The sequence below is a fragment of the Topomyia yanbarensis genome, chromosome 2 (genome assembly GCF_030247195.1).
Source record: "Topomyia yanbarensis strain Yona2022 chromosome 2, ASM3024719v1, whole genome shotgun sequence".
NCBI lineage: Eukaryota > Metazoa > Arthropoda > Insecta > Diptera > Culicidae > Topomyia > Topomyia yanbarensis.
Genome location: NC_080671.1, coordinates 415,965,924 through 415,984,663, shown reverse-complemented (window position 1 = coordinate 415,984,663; position 18,740 = coordinate 415,965,924). Strand labels below are relative to the sequence as shown.

General features: G+C 35.7%; 1 protein-coding gene across 2 annotated transcripts in view; it reads left to right on the top strand.

Moving 5' to 3' along the window:
* The first annotated feature begins 4,422 nt into the window (after positions 1-4,422).
* Positions 4,423-18,740, top strand: part of LOC131685134 (zinc transporter ZIP3) — a 29,911-nt gene continuing 15,593 nt past the window's right edge. Inside the window, exon 1 of one of the 2 annotated variants that reach the window (XM_058968600.1) lies at positions 4,423-4,577. The gene's annotated coding sequence lies outside the window, so the exon portion shown is untranslated. Of the gene's footprint in view, positions 4,578-9,890; positions 10,050-18,740 lie in introns of those variants that run through there. The other variant, XM_058968598.1, reaches the window with a different exon arrangement.

Genomic DNA, 18,740 nt, shown 5'->3' with positions numbered 1-18,740 from the left:
ACCGTGCTCTCTTGCTTTTTAAAATACAGGTATGTGGCATCAGGTGCGTGTTCAGATAAAGCGGTAGTGCGGGTGCGATTGACGATTTGATAAACACTGGTTGTTTCGTTATATAAAGGAGACAGTGTTGGCTTATTGAATGCTGATATTTCAGTTACCAGCAAGCTTCTGTGCTGATCAATCGATACATCTCGAACGCGTTAATATCGAAAGTTTGCTCACGAACTATACTATACGGTGTATTTTTTCTACTCTAATTGGTGCTTTCAAGCACAGTGTTTTTGCAATCGACGCGAGTGTGTTTCTCTGTGATGCGGGAAAATACATTTCGCGTGGACTATTCACAGTTCCCGAAACACTTTTCCCATGATGTGATCCTAAAGTTCATTGGGAAAGAACTCGGTCTCACGCGCGAAAACGTGCTTCAGATCCAGCCAAGCAGGAGGCTGAGATGTACCTTCGTAAAGGTCAACAGCCTTACCCTGCCTGAGAAAATCGTGGAAGAACACGATAGCAAACACGAGTTCGTTTTAATTTGGTTTGGGTGGGGGGTTTTGATGAAAATCGCATTTTTTTGGAAATACTAAAATTTAATATGAGTTTGATAAGTTATTGAAAATCCAGAAACATAAGTAGTCTATCGAAAAGTTTTCCAACATAAAATAGCGCATACTTTAATATAAACATTTTAGTGATTAATTCTCATAGAGGTGATTATGGAGAATGAACTCTTCAAAAATAGTAAGAGACTTGGCGTCTTCAGTAAAGTTATTGATAATGTCATTATAATCAAAATTTGTTGAAAATATGCAGGCTACATGAATGTAGCCAATCGAGACATAAAACAACATGCTATATTTCTACTTAGTGGAGAAACATTTAGGTAAAAACTATTTTTTCTGCACTAAGGAGAAAATTGTTTATTGCGTTTGTTTATTTCGTCAGACTTCTCATCAGAGTTCGACACTGAATTAGTGACAGGACTAAGCTAGCGCGGAATTGATGCTATCTGCAAAAAACGGAATCGCTCTTTATATTTCTGGGAAAACCCCTAGTCCTTTTTTACTATTTGGGATTTGTTTAAGCCAGTTCTCTTGAATATATCTTTTTTGTAAGCTTCAGAGACTCATACTTGAATGCAATGTGAATTTTATTGTTTATAAACCTCAGAAGAGATTTATCAAATAAAGTAATATCAAAATAACTTGTTGCAAAGGTTTTCTACTACCACATTTCGATACTCTGAATATATGGGATATTCATATCTTCAACAAAGTTGTTTGAAATAGCATTTTCGAAAACTTTACTGGAGACATTAAGTCTCGACCTAAATTTGCTTGAAGAGTAAATTCTCTTTAATTGCTTCTAGGAGGATTACCCGCCATTTTTTAAAATTTTGATTGTAGAGGATTTAACCTTGGAGTCATTCGCCTCTATTCGGGTTAGAGAAATCTCTTTTAGAAAAATTTCTAAACCTGTGGACAGGGTTGGGAATTGAACCCAGGTGAGCTGCGTACAAGGCAATCGATTTACCAACTACGCTGTGCCCGTCCCCTAACCGCCAAACTTATTATGGGTAGTTTTACGTTTTGAAGTTCTTCAATATTACTTAACATCGAAATTTGACAGTTTCGAATGCATGTGATCGTGACCGTTAAAAATTTATCGAGCATTTATTTTACTTTTCTTAATTATTCAAGCTCACAACTTGACAACGAGTCCTAGACATGAAATTTTAGCACGTCATTCAATTAATCACTCAAATATACACCATTAATAGCCACTATCTTAAAATATATTGAAATATTTGTTCATTCCAATCCTGAATACTCTCTTCATATAATTGATAATACAGTAAAAATCAAATGCTCATAAACGCCGTTCCTGACCTGGTAGAGACGAACTGTAAACGTCATTTTTTATCATCCTCCAACTAGTTTTCGAAACGTTATTCTTGTTATTATCGATATCAATTTTTTGTCTGAACTCTACGCAATCTAAAAAAACATTTTCAGCGAATGTTGAAATATATGCAAGTTTTCGGTGAACAAGTTTACACACTAATTTTTTTCTGCCGAATCTTTGCTTTTTTCGCATATTTTGCCAAAATCTCAACAGCTGAGATCTCAGTAAACAATTTTTGTTGAGATCTCAAAGAAGTCAATGTTTCATAGCTGAGACTCGTAGAATATTTCACGAAAAATCAGCAAAAAAATTTCACTTTACTGGGATATCAGTTTCTAAATTTGCTGACTACATGGCTGTTGGGAAATTGCTGAACCGAATTTGGTGTGTATGTTTCATAGACAATCAACCTATTGAAACTGTCACAGACAATCAACCTATTCAAATTGTCTCTAATCCATATTTTACAGCATCTTTTCAAAAATGAGTTCATGATAATTCAGGCAGTTATTTGATTTTACATTGAAGAAATATGACAACTATGGGATTTCGGCTAAGAGATAAGTTACAAAATCCACTTCCCAAAATTTTTCAAAAGTCCTCATGATGCTTGAAACACGGTTCTCAATGTAGTGATCAGAGAATATTCTTCCAAAAATATTTTAAAATTATTGTACCTCGTAAGGTTTATTGACAGCAATACCTTGACGATGATCAACATGGCGTCACATCCTGATGTTTGACAGCGACTTACCCTCTGTTTCAAACATCCTACAATATTCTACATAATAAAGAGTATGGAATTTCGTGATCAACCAACAACTAATCTGCCACTTCTGATAAAGCGAACCATGATATAACAATCAGAAATTTATTAATTTTCGTCCAGCATATGTAGACTACATATTTTTAATCAATAATAATTTTTTGTAATTTTTTCGATCCTACTTCACGAGAGAGATTTCCGAGTACCCACATTTAGGTACTTGAAAATCAACAAATACCTCATGGAAGGCAACTGATACTGTTGATGCTTTCGCTGTACTTCAATGATGTACTTTTAGTGCTGAAAACTTCACGACTGTCATCCGCGGATGATCTGTAGATATTTCGTCTGATTCGCTCAATTATAGATTTCTCCAACATCTGCATCGAGTTTTCGTTGATTGGTATAGAAAGAGCCGCATGTGTGAAAATCTGAAGTAGTGTTCGATGAGTTCATTCTCACGAAATAAAAACCCGTTTGGCTTCAACTATCTGCAGAAATTGAACTCGAATTTATTTTACTACCGAAAAACTGGAAAAAACTGCCAGTTATGGATGATCAGGGAGTATCGTCAAATTTACTTTGCATCAACGGGAAGGCGGGGCCCCTTACGACTGTCCTGGTTTTTTACTCGTCTAATATGGTCACCCAGACCAATATATTATCGTTTCTTCGTATGTTTTTATAACTTTGTTCTTAGACCTTGCCTTCTGACTAGGGAATCAGGTATTCCAAGTAATATTTGTCCTCAATAGTCACTATTCATTACCACAAGTGCATCTTAACAAATCCACTAAGAATAGCATAAATGTACTAAGAAATCCAGTGTGAAAATCAAAGCACACGCGCAAATTGATTTTGGAATGTCATTGTTCTGGAAGAAGCATCGAGAATTATGTAAAATACATCGGAACTATTAGAAATAAACTCAGGCAGACTGGAATCGTTCCAAAAATTTCATTCCAGAACGATTTCTGAAAAAAGGTAATGATTAGCTATATTGATAAGTTCAGCAGCAGAGCTAGCAACACGACACATATAACGAAAATGTAATTTTTTATGTCTCGCTGAAAAATATCAATGCTTCCAAATTTATTTTTTGTCAGGTAGATGCAGATTGAAACTCAATTTCTTTCCCTGTGATTGCAATATGTAGGGTATTGAGCGTATTTTGGTCCTATTAGGGAGGATCTCGCACTATTTCGTTAATACTCGTTTTTATATTCATGAATTTCCTTCAAACTGCAAGCAATATCTTTATTTCGTTTCTAAGAACCAGTATAGTGACAAAAACTATTTGAGAAATAGTGAAATATTCGTGTTTTGACGTACCGAATACTCATAGGCACAGAGCCCCAAATTTTATAATCTATTATTTAGGCTAATGCATTGAACCAAAATAACAGAAGCAACTCTAACCAACCACTTCACATGGGTAGGGTAATAATAGGAAAAGGTGAATAAGAGGCTCAATACCCTATATGACCAGAGTGCTTGAGTGTAAGTGCGATAAAGGGAGAGAGTTTATTTTTGCTTCGTTAGTAACTTATATTTAATTCCTTTTTGGCTGTTGCTAGAGTACACCAATATTGCTCTCATTGTTTTTCTTGCACTCAGAAAATATGACCCGCTAAACGACTATGCGGGCGTTTCGAATTGGCCTACCCATATACACAATGGATCGGTAGTATTGGAAATGCATTATGGTTCATTACATTTATTGTTCACGCCGTCGACCAAGCATTCTGCTGCCATAGCACCGGTTGCCAATGCCGGGCGAGTGTCGCGACAGAGTGTACCCGAACAGGTCAGTGTTCTAGTGACGACCGTGCAGTGAGAGACCGTTTTGCGCCGGCAAACTAACACAATTGATGGATTGATAGCAGAGAGAAGGCTCATTCGTACGGTATGTTGTTTTCATTTTTCACTAATAAGCTATTTAGACTACTATTTCATTGATGAAGGTGTTTTGTGCGTAAGAAACAGATCTTAGAGTTATAGTAATTCATCGTTACGACAAGCTGGTTGGCTGCTATTATTTGATCTTATTGTGATGTGAAATATTGACATATATAGTTTGAAGATACTGGAAAAGATGTAACGAATGAAATAGGTATCTTTCATGACATGTTAATAAAAATTAAATCATCCAGGACAGCATTTACAATAAACTCTTTTTCTATCGATGGCATACTTATTTACTATGAACGGTATAATTAGTTCGCTAATTTTACCAAGCGCACTTTCATGGAACCCAGTTTATATTCAAACGTATAAATAACCATGTTTTTCTGGTGTAGTTCGGGAAGTGAAAAATACGTTAAAATGATAATCGATATAGTACATAATGTAATGAAATCTTAAGTTAATTTAATAACTCACAATTGTGTTAAAAACAGGTACCGTTAGCAGTTTAACTTTCATGACATAAACATGGTAGTATCATCGGGATAGGTTATTCGATACCTTTACATTGTATGCCAAATATACCAATTAGAGCGGTGAATTTTTGTCGAATTTTTGTCGCAAACTCTGCTCTGATCGACTGTGCGTCACATTTCTGAGGCGCAATCAATAGTGACGAATGGTGTAAAAATACCCTTCACGTAAATTTCCGGAGCAAATACTGCGAAGCAGTAAAATGATTGAAAACGTCAAATGTTGGATACTACCACAAAGCTATCTAATACAAGACAATACCGACTGAAAGATATCGGTAGGAACACTTAAGAGTGTTTAGTTCGTTTGAAATCTGCTTGGCAATTCAACAAAACAGCTCCTTCTGAATCCGAAAGAATTCCTGTATACTTCCAACTGGGGTTTTTTAAAGAAGCTATTGGATGATGTAGCTTCATCGTAATTACGAAGTTCGCTGTGGGGAACTATATTGAAATATTTATAGTCAGCTGCTTTTTCACTTGCAATCGTTAAAACAATGATGATTTCTAGCCGGCATTTATTTGTTATTAGAAACATACTTATAAGAAATCCATCCACTATCGAGCAGTGTTTCTCCGTTGCTTAGTGTTAATTTGATTTCAAACTGATAAACATACCTATTAACATTTCGCTTACGTTCAAAATTCATAACGATCGTATACTTCACTCAGAAGAGTCAGGCCTTTTTGAAACAACAAAACGATTAGTTGAAGTTCAAACCTGACGAAAGATTGTTTCAAACTGAAATGAGCGTTTCTCGAAAGCATGTATTTGGTTTAGTCCAACAAATACTTCTGTTTGCATTTTAAACAGAAGCATTGTTGAAACAAAATAAAATTTGTTAGATCAAAACGATCCCTTGGTTGAAAAGCAACAGAATCCATGTTTGATTTCAACTAAATTTGAGTTGTTCTATCATTGGGTTATTACCAAAAGATTTTTTTTGTTTCTTCGAACTTGATTGTTCGGTTAAATTTATCATGATTTTGTTGTTTCAAACGAAATATTAGTTGAAACTATTGAAAAGCCAACAAATGAATTTGTTGGTAATTTCAAGCAATAGCATTGATTGAATCAAACCTGAATCTTGTTTGTCACTCTATCAAACAGGAAAATTGTTGATTAAAACCAAAATTTGTTTATTCTTGCTGATTTTTTTTCTGCGTGTTTGCTTCGATTGATTAGTTTCGAAAGAAAGTTGTTACCTTGTGAAAAAGCTACTCGAGTCAGTCCGCTGCACGTTTGAAATCAGAACAGAAGCAGTTTTGCTTTTTTAACCCAAATAATTGAACTAGTTTGCTATGGCGATTGTGCTTGGCTAAATTTCATGATTTTATATTGGCCTAAAACGTCTTACAAGGGGGTTTTCGGGGTCGTTGATTCTGATTTTGACATCGAAAAACTAAAATTTAAAATGGCGGACCCAATATGGCGACTGTGTTCGGATTGATTTCATGTTTTTTATATTGGCCTAAAACGTCTCATAAATGCGTTTTAGGGGTCACTGATTCTGACGTTGAAAATGTAGAATTCAAAATAGCGGATGCAATATGGCGACTGTGCTTGGCTAAATCTAATATTTTTTATATTGGCCTAAAACGTCCTACAAAGGGGTGTTTACTTTAATCCGGCAGGTCGGTTCGTCGCGCGTGAAGCGAAAAACTCTTCCGTAAATTGCTGTCATTTCGGGGCGTTTTTTGCGCGTTTATTCGTTGGAAAATTGTACCAAAGGATCGTCGGATAGTGGGACATTATGGAATACAAAATTAATTAATTATGTTTGTGACAAAATTAAAGAAATTTGTCTAAATGCAAACGAGGAGCACTTTAGTTTGCATCAAAATAAAAAAGTGTGAATTTTTTTCTATTGTTTGTTGCTACTGCTGTTTGTTGATGACATTTCAAGCGATTTTGACTTTGCAAACTGACCCCCATTGATCGGTGGGGTATGTACAGATAGAGACGCCAGCTGCCTGGCTTATACACACTGCACGGAGAGCTTTGTTTGGTCATCGATGGTATGTTTCTCTGTCTGTCTCTCGTCCTTTCTGTTGTAGAATATGTGCGTTGGGCGCATTCGGCGGAGGCGTATTCTATGGGGTGCATGGAAATCGCATCGAAGTGTGAGTGACGGGAGTAAGGGATGTGTGGGCTCTGCGTGTTTTTGTTTCGCGGTGCATATTGCGAATCTTTTGTAAAATCAACATTTCATTTCAGCCATGCGCCACCACGCCGTGCGCCGAATGACGCGCATGTTCACTTTGCATTAGTGCAAGCGATTTATTTTTGTTTCGTTCGCACTCATTTGTGTCACATATAGCAGCAAATCGACGAAACGCTAGTTTATCTCAGGATAAGCAATACTGAGAAACAGAAATATGCAAACTTTGCATGTTTTCTGTTTCGGTCTCTCTTATTCCGCTGTGATTTATATGCAGTGTACTTCTAGTGAGTATTCGGCGAGTGGATAGACCGTGTATGTCCAATGCATGTGGTTGCGGGGCAGACGAGGGGCGGATGGAGGGATATGCTGTCGGGGACTGGATGAAGTTCTCTGTGTATTATTGGTAAAATAGAAAAACTGGTATATTTTTCTAAAAACATTTTAATTTATATATAAATTATATTATATTCAATTAAATACGTGTCGATTTCTTACCGCATGTAAGGAATCGAATGTCTTATTGTAATGTTAAACTCCATTTGATACAAACATTACATTAAGGCGGGGCTAGTTGATGGAACGATTACCTCGGAACATGATTTGCCCTGTATACGAAATGGGTAATCGGAAAATCAATTGAGATAGCACCTACCTAAATCCTGGAATCAAGTTAGATACATGCATGTAGGGTGATGAGCCTATTTTGGCACCATTAGGGAGAGGGTCGCACTATTTTTTGAACAACTTTAAAAGATCTTTATCTATAACCTTTCTCAGAATAAAGTATCAGTGTACTGTTTCTTAAACATCTATATAATGCGTATTTAGCAGAATTGCCTCAATTTTCAGCATAAATGAAAATAAATGTTCCATTCTGTGCATCTATTCCCACCTCAACGATCCAATTATCGCCTCATGGGTGTGCCAATTTCCACCTCATCGAAAAACAATCTAGTTGAAACGTAATGCCTCATATTCCATTTGCGTCGATTCTAACTAGGTATCCAGATCATGGACGCCAACGTGTGATTTGTAAAACGAATCATTCTGCTTTTTTCAACCGATCAAAACAAACGTAAACATCACGCACATCAATGAAACTCATCAGCTGTTAGTAGAAGAGCGCCCAGAATTGCGCACGCAGAAAAAAACCATTCGAAGGTTAGCAACTGGAATGACAAGTTTCACATCACACATTGCTTTCTCCCGATCCCAATTGTATGTGCAGATGAAAATAAAATATCTGCAATCAACAATTAGTTGAATAACTTGAAGTAATTGATTACTTATACCTGAAATTGCATTACATTATATTTACAAGTTCATGTTTTGGTTTGGCCGCACTGGTGATTCTTTTCTGTATGATGGATGCAAAAAGTTGGTTTTGATTGTGGTAGTGTATCAGCAAAACATGCCAATAATAGGAACCCCCGTATTTAGTTTTATCCTATTATAACACTAGGCCTATTCTAGTGTTTGACGAGTGCTTTTAAAGTGAAATAATCGTAAAAAGGTTCTCCAGCTAAAATAAGGGTATGTATCAGTGCAATATTTAATATATTTGTGCCGGAATAACGAGATATGAGGCGGTAAATGCTGGCTCGAAAGTGTTTATTTTGCTAAGCGCCGTTGCGTCCTGTTTCGGTTCACTACGCGAGTGAGGCGGATCAGCAGATATTTCAATAAGGTGATTTTGTTTTAATTAAAAGTTGGATTTAGTGGATAGTTCTGAATACGTATGTGCACAACAAATAAAGAATATAACTTGAGCTTTTTTTGCACACCTGTTTTAGCCAAATCGATATTGTCATTATCTCATATGCTTGGTTCGAAACCAAGGGGTACGAAATAGGGTCACAATAGGCTCTACTGCCATAATAGGCACATCACCCTAGCTAGCAACAATGACACATATAACGAAAATGTAATTTTTTATGTCTCGCTGAAAAATATCAATGTTTCCAAATTTATTTTTTTGTCAGGTAGGTGCAGATTAAAACTCAATTTCTTTGCCTGTGATTGGAATATGTAGGGTATTGAGCGTATTTTGGTCCTATTAGGAAGGATCTCGCACTATTTCGTTAATACTCTTTTTTATTACCATGAATTTCCTTCAAACTGCAATCAATATCTTTATTTCGTTTTTAAGAATCAGTATAGTAACAAAAACTATTTGAGAAATAGTGAAATATTCGTGTTTTGACGTACCGGCAGGCATAGGGCCCCAATTTTCAATCTATTATTTAAGCTATTGCATTGAACAAAAATGACAGAAGCGGCTCTAGCCAACCACTTCATATGGGTAGGGTAATAATAGGAAAAGGTTAATAAGAGGCGCAATACCCTATATGACCAGAGTGCTTGAGTGTAAGTGCGATAAAGGGAGAGAGTTTATTTTTGCTTCGTTAGTAACATATATTTAATTCCTTTTTGGCTGTTGCTAGAGTACACCAATATTGCTCTCATTGTTTTTCTTGCACTCAGAAAATATGACCCGCTAAACGACTATGCGGGCGTTTCGAATTGGCCTACCCATGTACACAACGATTCGGTAGTATTGGAAATGCATTATGGTTCATTACATTTATTGTTCACGCCGTCGACCAAGCATTCTGCTGCCATAGCACCGGTTGCCAATGCCGGGCGAGTGTCGCGACAGAGTTTACACGAACAGGTCAGTGTTTTAGTGACGATCGTGTAGTGAGAGGCCGTTTTGCGCCGGCAAACGTAACACAATTGGAGGTATTGATAGCAGAGAGCAGGCTCATTCGTGCGGTATGTTGTTTTCATTTTTCACTAATAAGCTATTTAGCCTACTATTTCATTGACGAAGGTGTTTTGTGCGTAAGAAACAGATCTTAGAGTTATAGAACGAATCACTAAAAAGTAATTCATCGTTACGTTAAGATGGTTGGCTGCTATTATTTGATCTTATTGTGATGTGAAATATAGACATATACAGTTTGAAGATTATGTGTAACTGGAAAAGATGTAACGAATGAAATAGGTATCTTTCATGACATGTTAATAAAAATTAAATCATCCAAGACAGCATTTTTTGCACAAACCTATACTTGCTTACATTAAACTCTTTTTCTATATATGGCATACTTATTTCTTATGTACGGTATAATTAGTTCGCTAATTTTACCAAGCGTACTTTCATGGAACCCAGTTTATATTCAAACGTATAAATAACAATGTTTTTCTGGTGTAGTTCGAAAAGTGAAAAATACGTTAAAACAATAATCGATATAGTACATAATGTAATGAAATCTTAAAAGTTAATTTAATAACTCACAATTGTGTTAAAAACATGTACCGTTAGCAGTTTAACTTTCATGACATAAACATGGTAGTATCATCGGGAAAGGTTAATCGATACCTTTACTTTGTGTGCCAAATATACCAATTAGAGCGGTAAAGCTCAAATTTATGTCGCAAACTCTGCTCTGATCGACTGTGCGTCACATTTCTGAGGCGCAATCAATAGTGACGAATGGTGTAAAAATACCCTTCACGTAAATTTCCGGAGCAAATACTGCGAAGCAGTAAAATGATTGATAACGTCAAATGTTGGATACTACCACAAAGCTATCTAGTACAAGACAATACCGACTGAAAGATATCGGTAGGAACACTTAAGAGTGTTTGGTTGGCTTGAAATCTGCTTGGCAATTCAATAAACAGCTCCTTCTGAATCCGAAAGAATTCGTGTATACTTCCAACTGGGGGTTTTGAAGGAAGCTATTGGATGATGCAGCTTCATCGTAATTACGAAGTTCGCTGTGGGGAACTACATTGAAATATTTATTGTCAGCTGCTTTTTCACTTGCAATCGTTAAAACAATGATGATTTCTAGCCGGCATTTATTTGTTATTAGAAACATGCTGATAAGAAATCCATCCACTATCGAGCAGTGTTTCTCCGTTGCTTAGTGTTAATTTGATTTCAAACTGATAAACATACCTATTAACATTTCGCTTACGTTCAAAATTCATAACGATCGTATACTTCACTCAGAAGAGTCAGGCCTTTTTGAAACAACAAAACGATTAGTTGAAGTTCAAACCTGACGAAAGATTGTTTCAAACTCAAATGAGCGTTTCTCGAAAGCATGTATTTGGTTTAGTCCAACAAATACTTCTGTTTGCATTTTAAACAGAAGCATTGTTGAAACAAAATAAAATTTGTTAGATCAAAATGATCCCTTGGTTGAAAAGCAACAGAATCCATGTTTGATTTCAACTAAATTTGAGTTGTTCTATCATTGGGTTATTACCAAAAGATTTTTTTTGTTTCTTCGAACTTGATTGTTCGGTTAAATTTATCATGATTTTGTTGTTTCAAACGAAATATTAGTTGAAACTATTGAAAAGCCAACAAATGAATTTGTTGGTAATTTCAAGCAATAGCATTGATTGAATCAAACCTGAATCTTGTTTGTCACTCTATCAAACAGGAAAATTGTTGATTAAAACCAAAATTTGTTTATTGTTGCTGATTTTTTTTTCTGCGTGTTTGCTTCGATTGATTAGTTTCGAAAGAAAGTTGTTACCTTGTGAAAAAGCTACTCGAGTCAGTCCGCTGCACGTTTGAAATCAGAACAGAAGCAGTTTTGCTTTTTTAACCCAAATAATTGAACTAGTTTGCTATGGCGATTGTGCTTGGCTAAATTTCATGATTTTATATTGGCCTAAAACGTCTTACAAGGGGGTTTTCGGGGTCGTTGATTCTGATTTTGACATCGAAAAACTAAAATTTAAAATGGCGGACCCAATATGGCGACTGTGTTCGGATTGATTTCATGTTTTTTATATTGGCCTAAAACGTCTCATAAATGCGTTTTAGGGGTCACTGATTCTGACGTTGAAAATGTAGAATTCAAAATAGCGGATACAATATGGCGACTGTGCTTGGCTAAATCTAATATTTTTTATATTGGCCTAAAACGTCCTACAAAGAGGTGTTGACTTTAATCCGGCAGGTCGGTTCGTCGCGCGTGAAGTGAAAAACTCTTCCGTGAATTGCTGTAATTTCGAGGCGTTTTTGCGCGTTTATTCGTTGGAAAATTGTACCAAAGGATCGTCGGATAGTCGGACATTATAGAATACAAAATTAATTAATTATGTTTGTGACAAAATTAACGAAATTTGTCTAAATACAAACGAGGAGCACTTTAGTTTGCATCAAAATAAAAAAAGTGTGCATTGTTTTCTATTGTTTATTGCTACTGCTGTTTGTTGATGACATTTCAAGCGATTTTGACTTTGCAAACTGACCCCCATTGATCGGTGGGGTATGTAGAGATAGAGACGCCAGCTGCCTGGCGTATACACACTGCACGGAGAGCTTTGTTTGGTCATCGATGGTATGTTTCTCTGTCTGTCTCTCGTTCTTTCTGCTGTGGAATTTGTGCGTTGGGCGCATTCGGCGGAGGCGTATTCTATGGGGTGCATGGACATCGCATCGAAGTGTGAGTGACGGGAGTAAGGGATGTGTGGGCTCTGCGTGTTTTTGTTTCGCGGTGCATATTGCGAATCTTTTCTAAAATCCACATTGAGACATTTCAGCCATGCGCCACCACGCCGTGCGCCAAATTACGCGCATGTTCACTTTGCATTAGTGCAAGCAAAAAAACGGTTTGACGTTTATTTTTGTTTCGTTCGCACTCATTTGTGTCACATATCGTCGCTGTTGTGCTATCTTATGACAAACGCCATTTTAGGGTAAACTGAGTTAGATATGCCACAAATCTCTACAAAGTGGCATTTTCAGAATTTTGATATTCTGCTTGGTTACTGAGATATAGTGAGAAAAGTGCTGAGAAATTTTCAATTGTTTGTTTCAAATGACTGTGTGTGTAACTTGAGCCAATGTTATCTTGATGTATAAGACGTTTTTATGTGTAAAACCATCTGAGGAACACAACGATATAATCATTTTCAAAACGAAAACACGCGAATTGTGAGGAAAATGCAGTTTAAGTTTTAAACTGGAAATATAGCATATTTGGCAACACTGTATCCAAAAATAACTATTTTTTTCTAGATTCTCTGACTCATTTCCTTCAAAATGCATCTAACCGATTGTTTATACAGTAATGTTTCGATTATATCACGCCTAGTTATATATATATATATATATATATATATATATATATATATATATATATATATATATATATATATATATATATATATATATATATATATATATATATATATATATATATATATATATATATATATATATATATATATATATATATATATATATATATATATATATATATATATATATATATATATATATATATATATATATATATATATATATATATATATATATATATATATATATATATATAGGGATAGAAGTATACAGGTATAAAACAATATTTAAGTACATGCATATATAGTCATTTAAGTATCTACATACTGACTTACATACGCATACTAAAATATGTACATATACATTACTGTATACCAAATGAAACCAAAGATATGAATAAAAGTTAATAATTGATGATTTATTTGAATGGAAAATTTTCCATGCACGAATATGACACGCCATACAAATTTTATCATCAATACCTATACACACCTATGACACGTGTGAGTGCGACTTTTGTTTACATTTTTAGTAAAAACTCGCAACATAGTCAACCTATATTCATAATATTTGAGAAATTAATACAGAATAAATAGAAGCATCAATTGTCTTCTTTGAATTGTTTATACAATTTTTAAGTTTCAAGATATTCAATCTCAAACTTTAAAAATCGTTTTTCTCGAAATGTGCTAAATGGCGCTTGTCATAAGATAGCACAACAGCGACGATATAGCAACAAATCGACGAAACGCTAGTTTATCTCGGGATAAGCAATACTGAGAAACAGAAATATGCAGACTTTGAATGTTTTCTGTTTCGGTCTCTTTTATTCTGTTGTGATTTATATGCAGTGTACTTCTGGTGAGTATTCGGTGAGTGGATAGACCGTGTATGTCCAATGCATGTGGTTGCGGGGCAGACGAGGGGCGGATGGAGGGATATGCTGTCGAGGACTGGATGAAGTTCTCTGTGTATTATTGGTAAAATAGAAAAACAGGTATATTTTTCTATAAACATATTTTAGTTTTTATATCAATTATATTATATTCAATTAAATACGTGTCGATTTCTTACCGCATGTAAGGAATCGAATGTCTTATTGTAATGTTAAACTCCATTTGATACAAACATTACATTAAGGCAGGACTGGTTGATGGAACGATTACCTCGGAACACGATTTGCCCTGTATACGAAATGGATAATCGGAAAATCAATTGAGCTAGCACCTACCTAAATAAAGTTAGTTGCATGCATGCATATAAATGCATGCAAACATCTTTTTTCTGTAAACCTCTGCCAGACAGTGGGAGATAGAATAGGTTTTACACACACACACACACACACACACACAATGTATGTAATTGGATGAATTTAATGTTTTTTATATTGGCCTAAAACGTCTTACAAGAAGGTTTTCGGGGTCGCTGATTCTGACGTCGAAAATGTAAAATTTCGTCAAAACGGCATATCCAATATGGCGACTGTGCTTGACTAAATTTCATTTTTTTATATTGGCCTAAAACGTCTTGCAAGGGGGTTTTCGGGGTCGTCGAAAATGTAAAATTGAAAATGGCGGATCCAATATGTCGACTGTGCGATCCAAAAAAAACCGTGAATCGAGTTTTATACTGACTGTACCAAAATTTGCCAATCTCGTAAAAAAATAGTTGCCATTTTGTAAGCGCCATTTTGAATTTTCGAATTCAATAATCAGCGAGCTCAAAAACCACTTAATATATTTTTATGCTAGTTGAGAAGTTATCCCTGTCTCTCAGAATCTTTTATAGATCAACATACTAATAGATTGCACATTTTGATAACATTTTTCGAAAAAACGGATCTACGAAAAATTCTGCAAAAAATCTTTTATTTGGGGATCATCCATAAATGACGTAGCATTTTTGAGTGATTTTTAACACCCCCTCCCCCATCGTAGCATTCCATCACAAACCTCTAAATACCCCCTGGTAATTACATAGCTTCGCGGTAACCCTACCTCCCCCCCTTGACCCCGTAAAAAAATTTAAAAAAAATTGAAAAACGATGTTAGTTAGATGAAACGGGTAAGGTTGTCGTGACATCAGGTCAACCCCTATTCCCTTTAAAAAAGCTACGTAGCATGATACGACCCTCTCCCCCTCTGTCGTCACACATCATCACAAAATACAAAACTCCCCCCCCATATAATACTACGTTATTTATGGATGGTCCCTTAGTTCAATGTTTGAGACACTTGAAGAAAAAAAATTAGATCTCTAGGACTTTTAGTTCAGACACAGCCGAATTTATTGTAAAAAACGAGATTTTAGAGTTTTAATCCCTAAGAGTTGATTAAAAGAAAGAATTCGTATTTAGGGTAATTTGGGGAAAGATGCCGAACATTTCTAAAAATCGATTCTGCATCAAAGTAAACCAATAAATATTTGATGAAATCATTTTTATCAATTGCGACAATTGTATTTTTTAGCTCTAGTTGATGTTTTTGTGATTAGGTGTCTTCAGCTGAGTTTCATGAAGTTTGATTACACCTATAAATAGGCTAGCACCTTCATTTATCTTAAGGGGGTACTACCATTTCTAGAAACATTTTTCATTAGACATTTAATAAATATATTTTTCTTTCACAACCTTGTGTAACGGTTAAGTTGGAGTAACTTAATTAAGGGTGCTACTTATCTATATGTTTGCACGAGCGATATATATCTATGTGGTGGTAGGGGTCCCTTAAAAGTAGGCTATTTGTCCCAAGAATGGATTTATATAGGTAACTTAGGTTTGTTCTAGAAAGATTCATTTTAAAATTTAAAAATTCGTTGAAATTTTTGTTTTTACCCCAATATTGACATCACTACATATCAATGCCTTCACGAAAATAGTGACTGAAACCTTTAAGAATAATCCGAAATAACTTATACTTAGATACATATCGCCCGTTTAAATATATAGATAAATAAACCTATAATTCTATATGTCACTGTGTTAGGTCCGTTAGTTTGTAGATATACCCTATTAACCCTTGTGAAGGCAAGCTAAAATCCTAACGTTAAAGGGCAAGCCGGGCCTCTCAGGCCCGTCTAAATTCAAGTTCCTTTTTGCCGTTCTCATATAGAAAGGTTATGCAATCGGTCGAAATTTCGACTTTTTAACCGAGACCCGCAGGGCCAAATCTCTTATACCATTCGACTCAGTTCGTCGAGATCGTAAAATGTCTGTATGTGTGTGTATGTATGTATGTATGGATGTATGTATGTGGCAAACAATTTCACCGATTTTTCTCTGAGGTGGCTGGACCGATTTGTACAAATTTAGTCTCAAATGAAAGGTGCAGCCTTCCCATCGGTCGCTATTGATTTTTTTATTGATCCGTTTTTCGGTTCTGGAGTTACGTGTTGAAGAGTACAATCACACAGCAAATTTCCATAGAAGCTGATACCACCATGATGTCCAAATGATGCAATATATATATTAAAATATGTGCAACATTACTTGGCTTTGCATGTCTAGATCATTATTGTCCCACCGAAGGCACTTCGCCCACATTGGCCAGCTATGGAGGTTCTTGATGCCCCGGGGGAACTTACCAAGTTCCTAAGATAATGTCATACCTATTTCTCAGCGAATTCTTTACCGATTTTTACAAACTTGGTTTCAAATGAAAGGTACAGCATTTTCATTGGCTGCTGTTGAATTTCTAAATGATCCGACTGCCGGTTCCGGAATTACAAGATGATGAGTACGAACACGCAGCAAATCCCGATTTCAGCGTATAAGGCGATGGCTGTAAAAAGGTCAATTTTTTTTCCAAAAGGTGAGTACTCGGAAGATCACGTCGACTGTCGATTGGTTCTGAGCTCCATTTCGTTTGAACACGACCAATAAATGTTTCTGGGTTGCTATTAATTTCTTCTGATGCATAACCGGAGTACATATTCATATTTTTCTGCATCAGATTCATCGTCGGAAGCAATATCATTCACATCTTCTTCCTCGCTTTGCAAATCAGTTTCGAAATCGTCTGCTGTTGAATTTGCTCGAATTTCTTCCATTACTTCAGATTCTTTGAGACGATTGAAAACATGGGCATATCGTCTTATAGCCATTGAAATTTTTTGTTGCTTTTAGATCCTACAATTTGAATAATTACGACAACTATAACACAAAGAATAGACAACAAAAATAGACAATAACGACAGAGTTAGGTTATGTTGTATCCAAATAATTGTCAAGTAGACCACATTGGTGAAATAAAAGTATTAACCCAAAAAATATGCCACACGTCATTATCGTATGCTATTTTTACATTTCTTATAAAAGAAATGCATAGAATTCGCTCAAACTTTCAAGATTTTTTTCATATAAGAAAAGGTAAAAAGATAAAATCAATCAAAACATGAAAAAAAAAAATCCTGCTAATATGAAGAAAAATGTTTTTTTTTTAGATAAATATTAATGTATAAAACCAGTGGTATTCCTAGTAAATATTGCATGCACACCGGGCCTGCCAGGCCCGGCTTGCCTTTTTGTGCATGTAAAAAATTCAAACATAGCTGCGCATCACTCCATAGATGAAAATTTCACAATTCTTTATTTTTGTTATAGATTTCAAAGCTACTTATCAAAATTTCCATGCCCGAGCTTATACTGCATACACATTTTTTTGTAACTAAAAAATTGTAACGTGCCGGGCCTCTGAGACCCGGTTGCCTTTTTGAGGGTTAAGAACCTATACCTGACGCAAATTATTATTTAACGCATTCCGAGGTGGAAAAATACATTTTAGCTACCTACGCTTCGCCATCGAGTGCGGCATCTCACCCGCAATTTTGATGCGGCATCTCTCCCAATTGTATGGGAGAGATGCCGCACGACGTCATTTTTCTCTGAAATTATGGATGACCGTGCTCATGATCAGAATGCCTTCTAAAAGGTCCAAGCTATTCAATCGATAGAGTAAGGTGGGGCAAAAGTGCGCACCTAACAGTTTTCGTAAAATAACTATTGGCAGAAAAACACTAGAAAATCGGCATGATTACAAATTAATACTCTCATCACACATCTTCAAAACGTAATACTATATATCTCTTGGTTTTGCTTGTAATACGAGAAATAGTTATTTTCTTATGAATACTCAAATGCGCATTTTTGCCCCATGGTCGGGGCAAGAGTGCGCATAGCACGGGGCAAAAGTGCGCACAGCTTAAATAGCCGATTTATTTCTGCCCATAAATTAAACTAATCAATTTTAGGATATCCATTCCCTCTTACTCTTCCTTCATAACTAGAAAGTACCCCTCCCTCTGCCTCGGTTGATGTTGTTCAGTTTTCCATTATGTTGAAAAGACTTGGATGT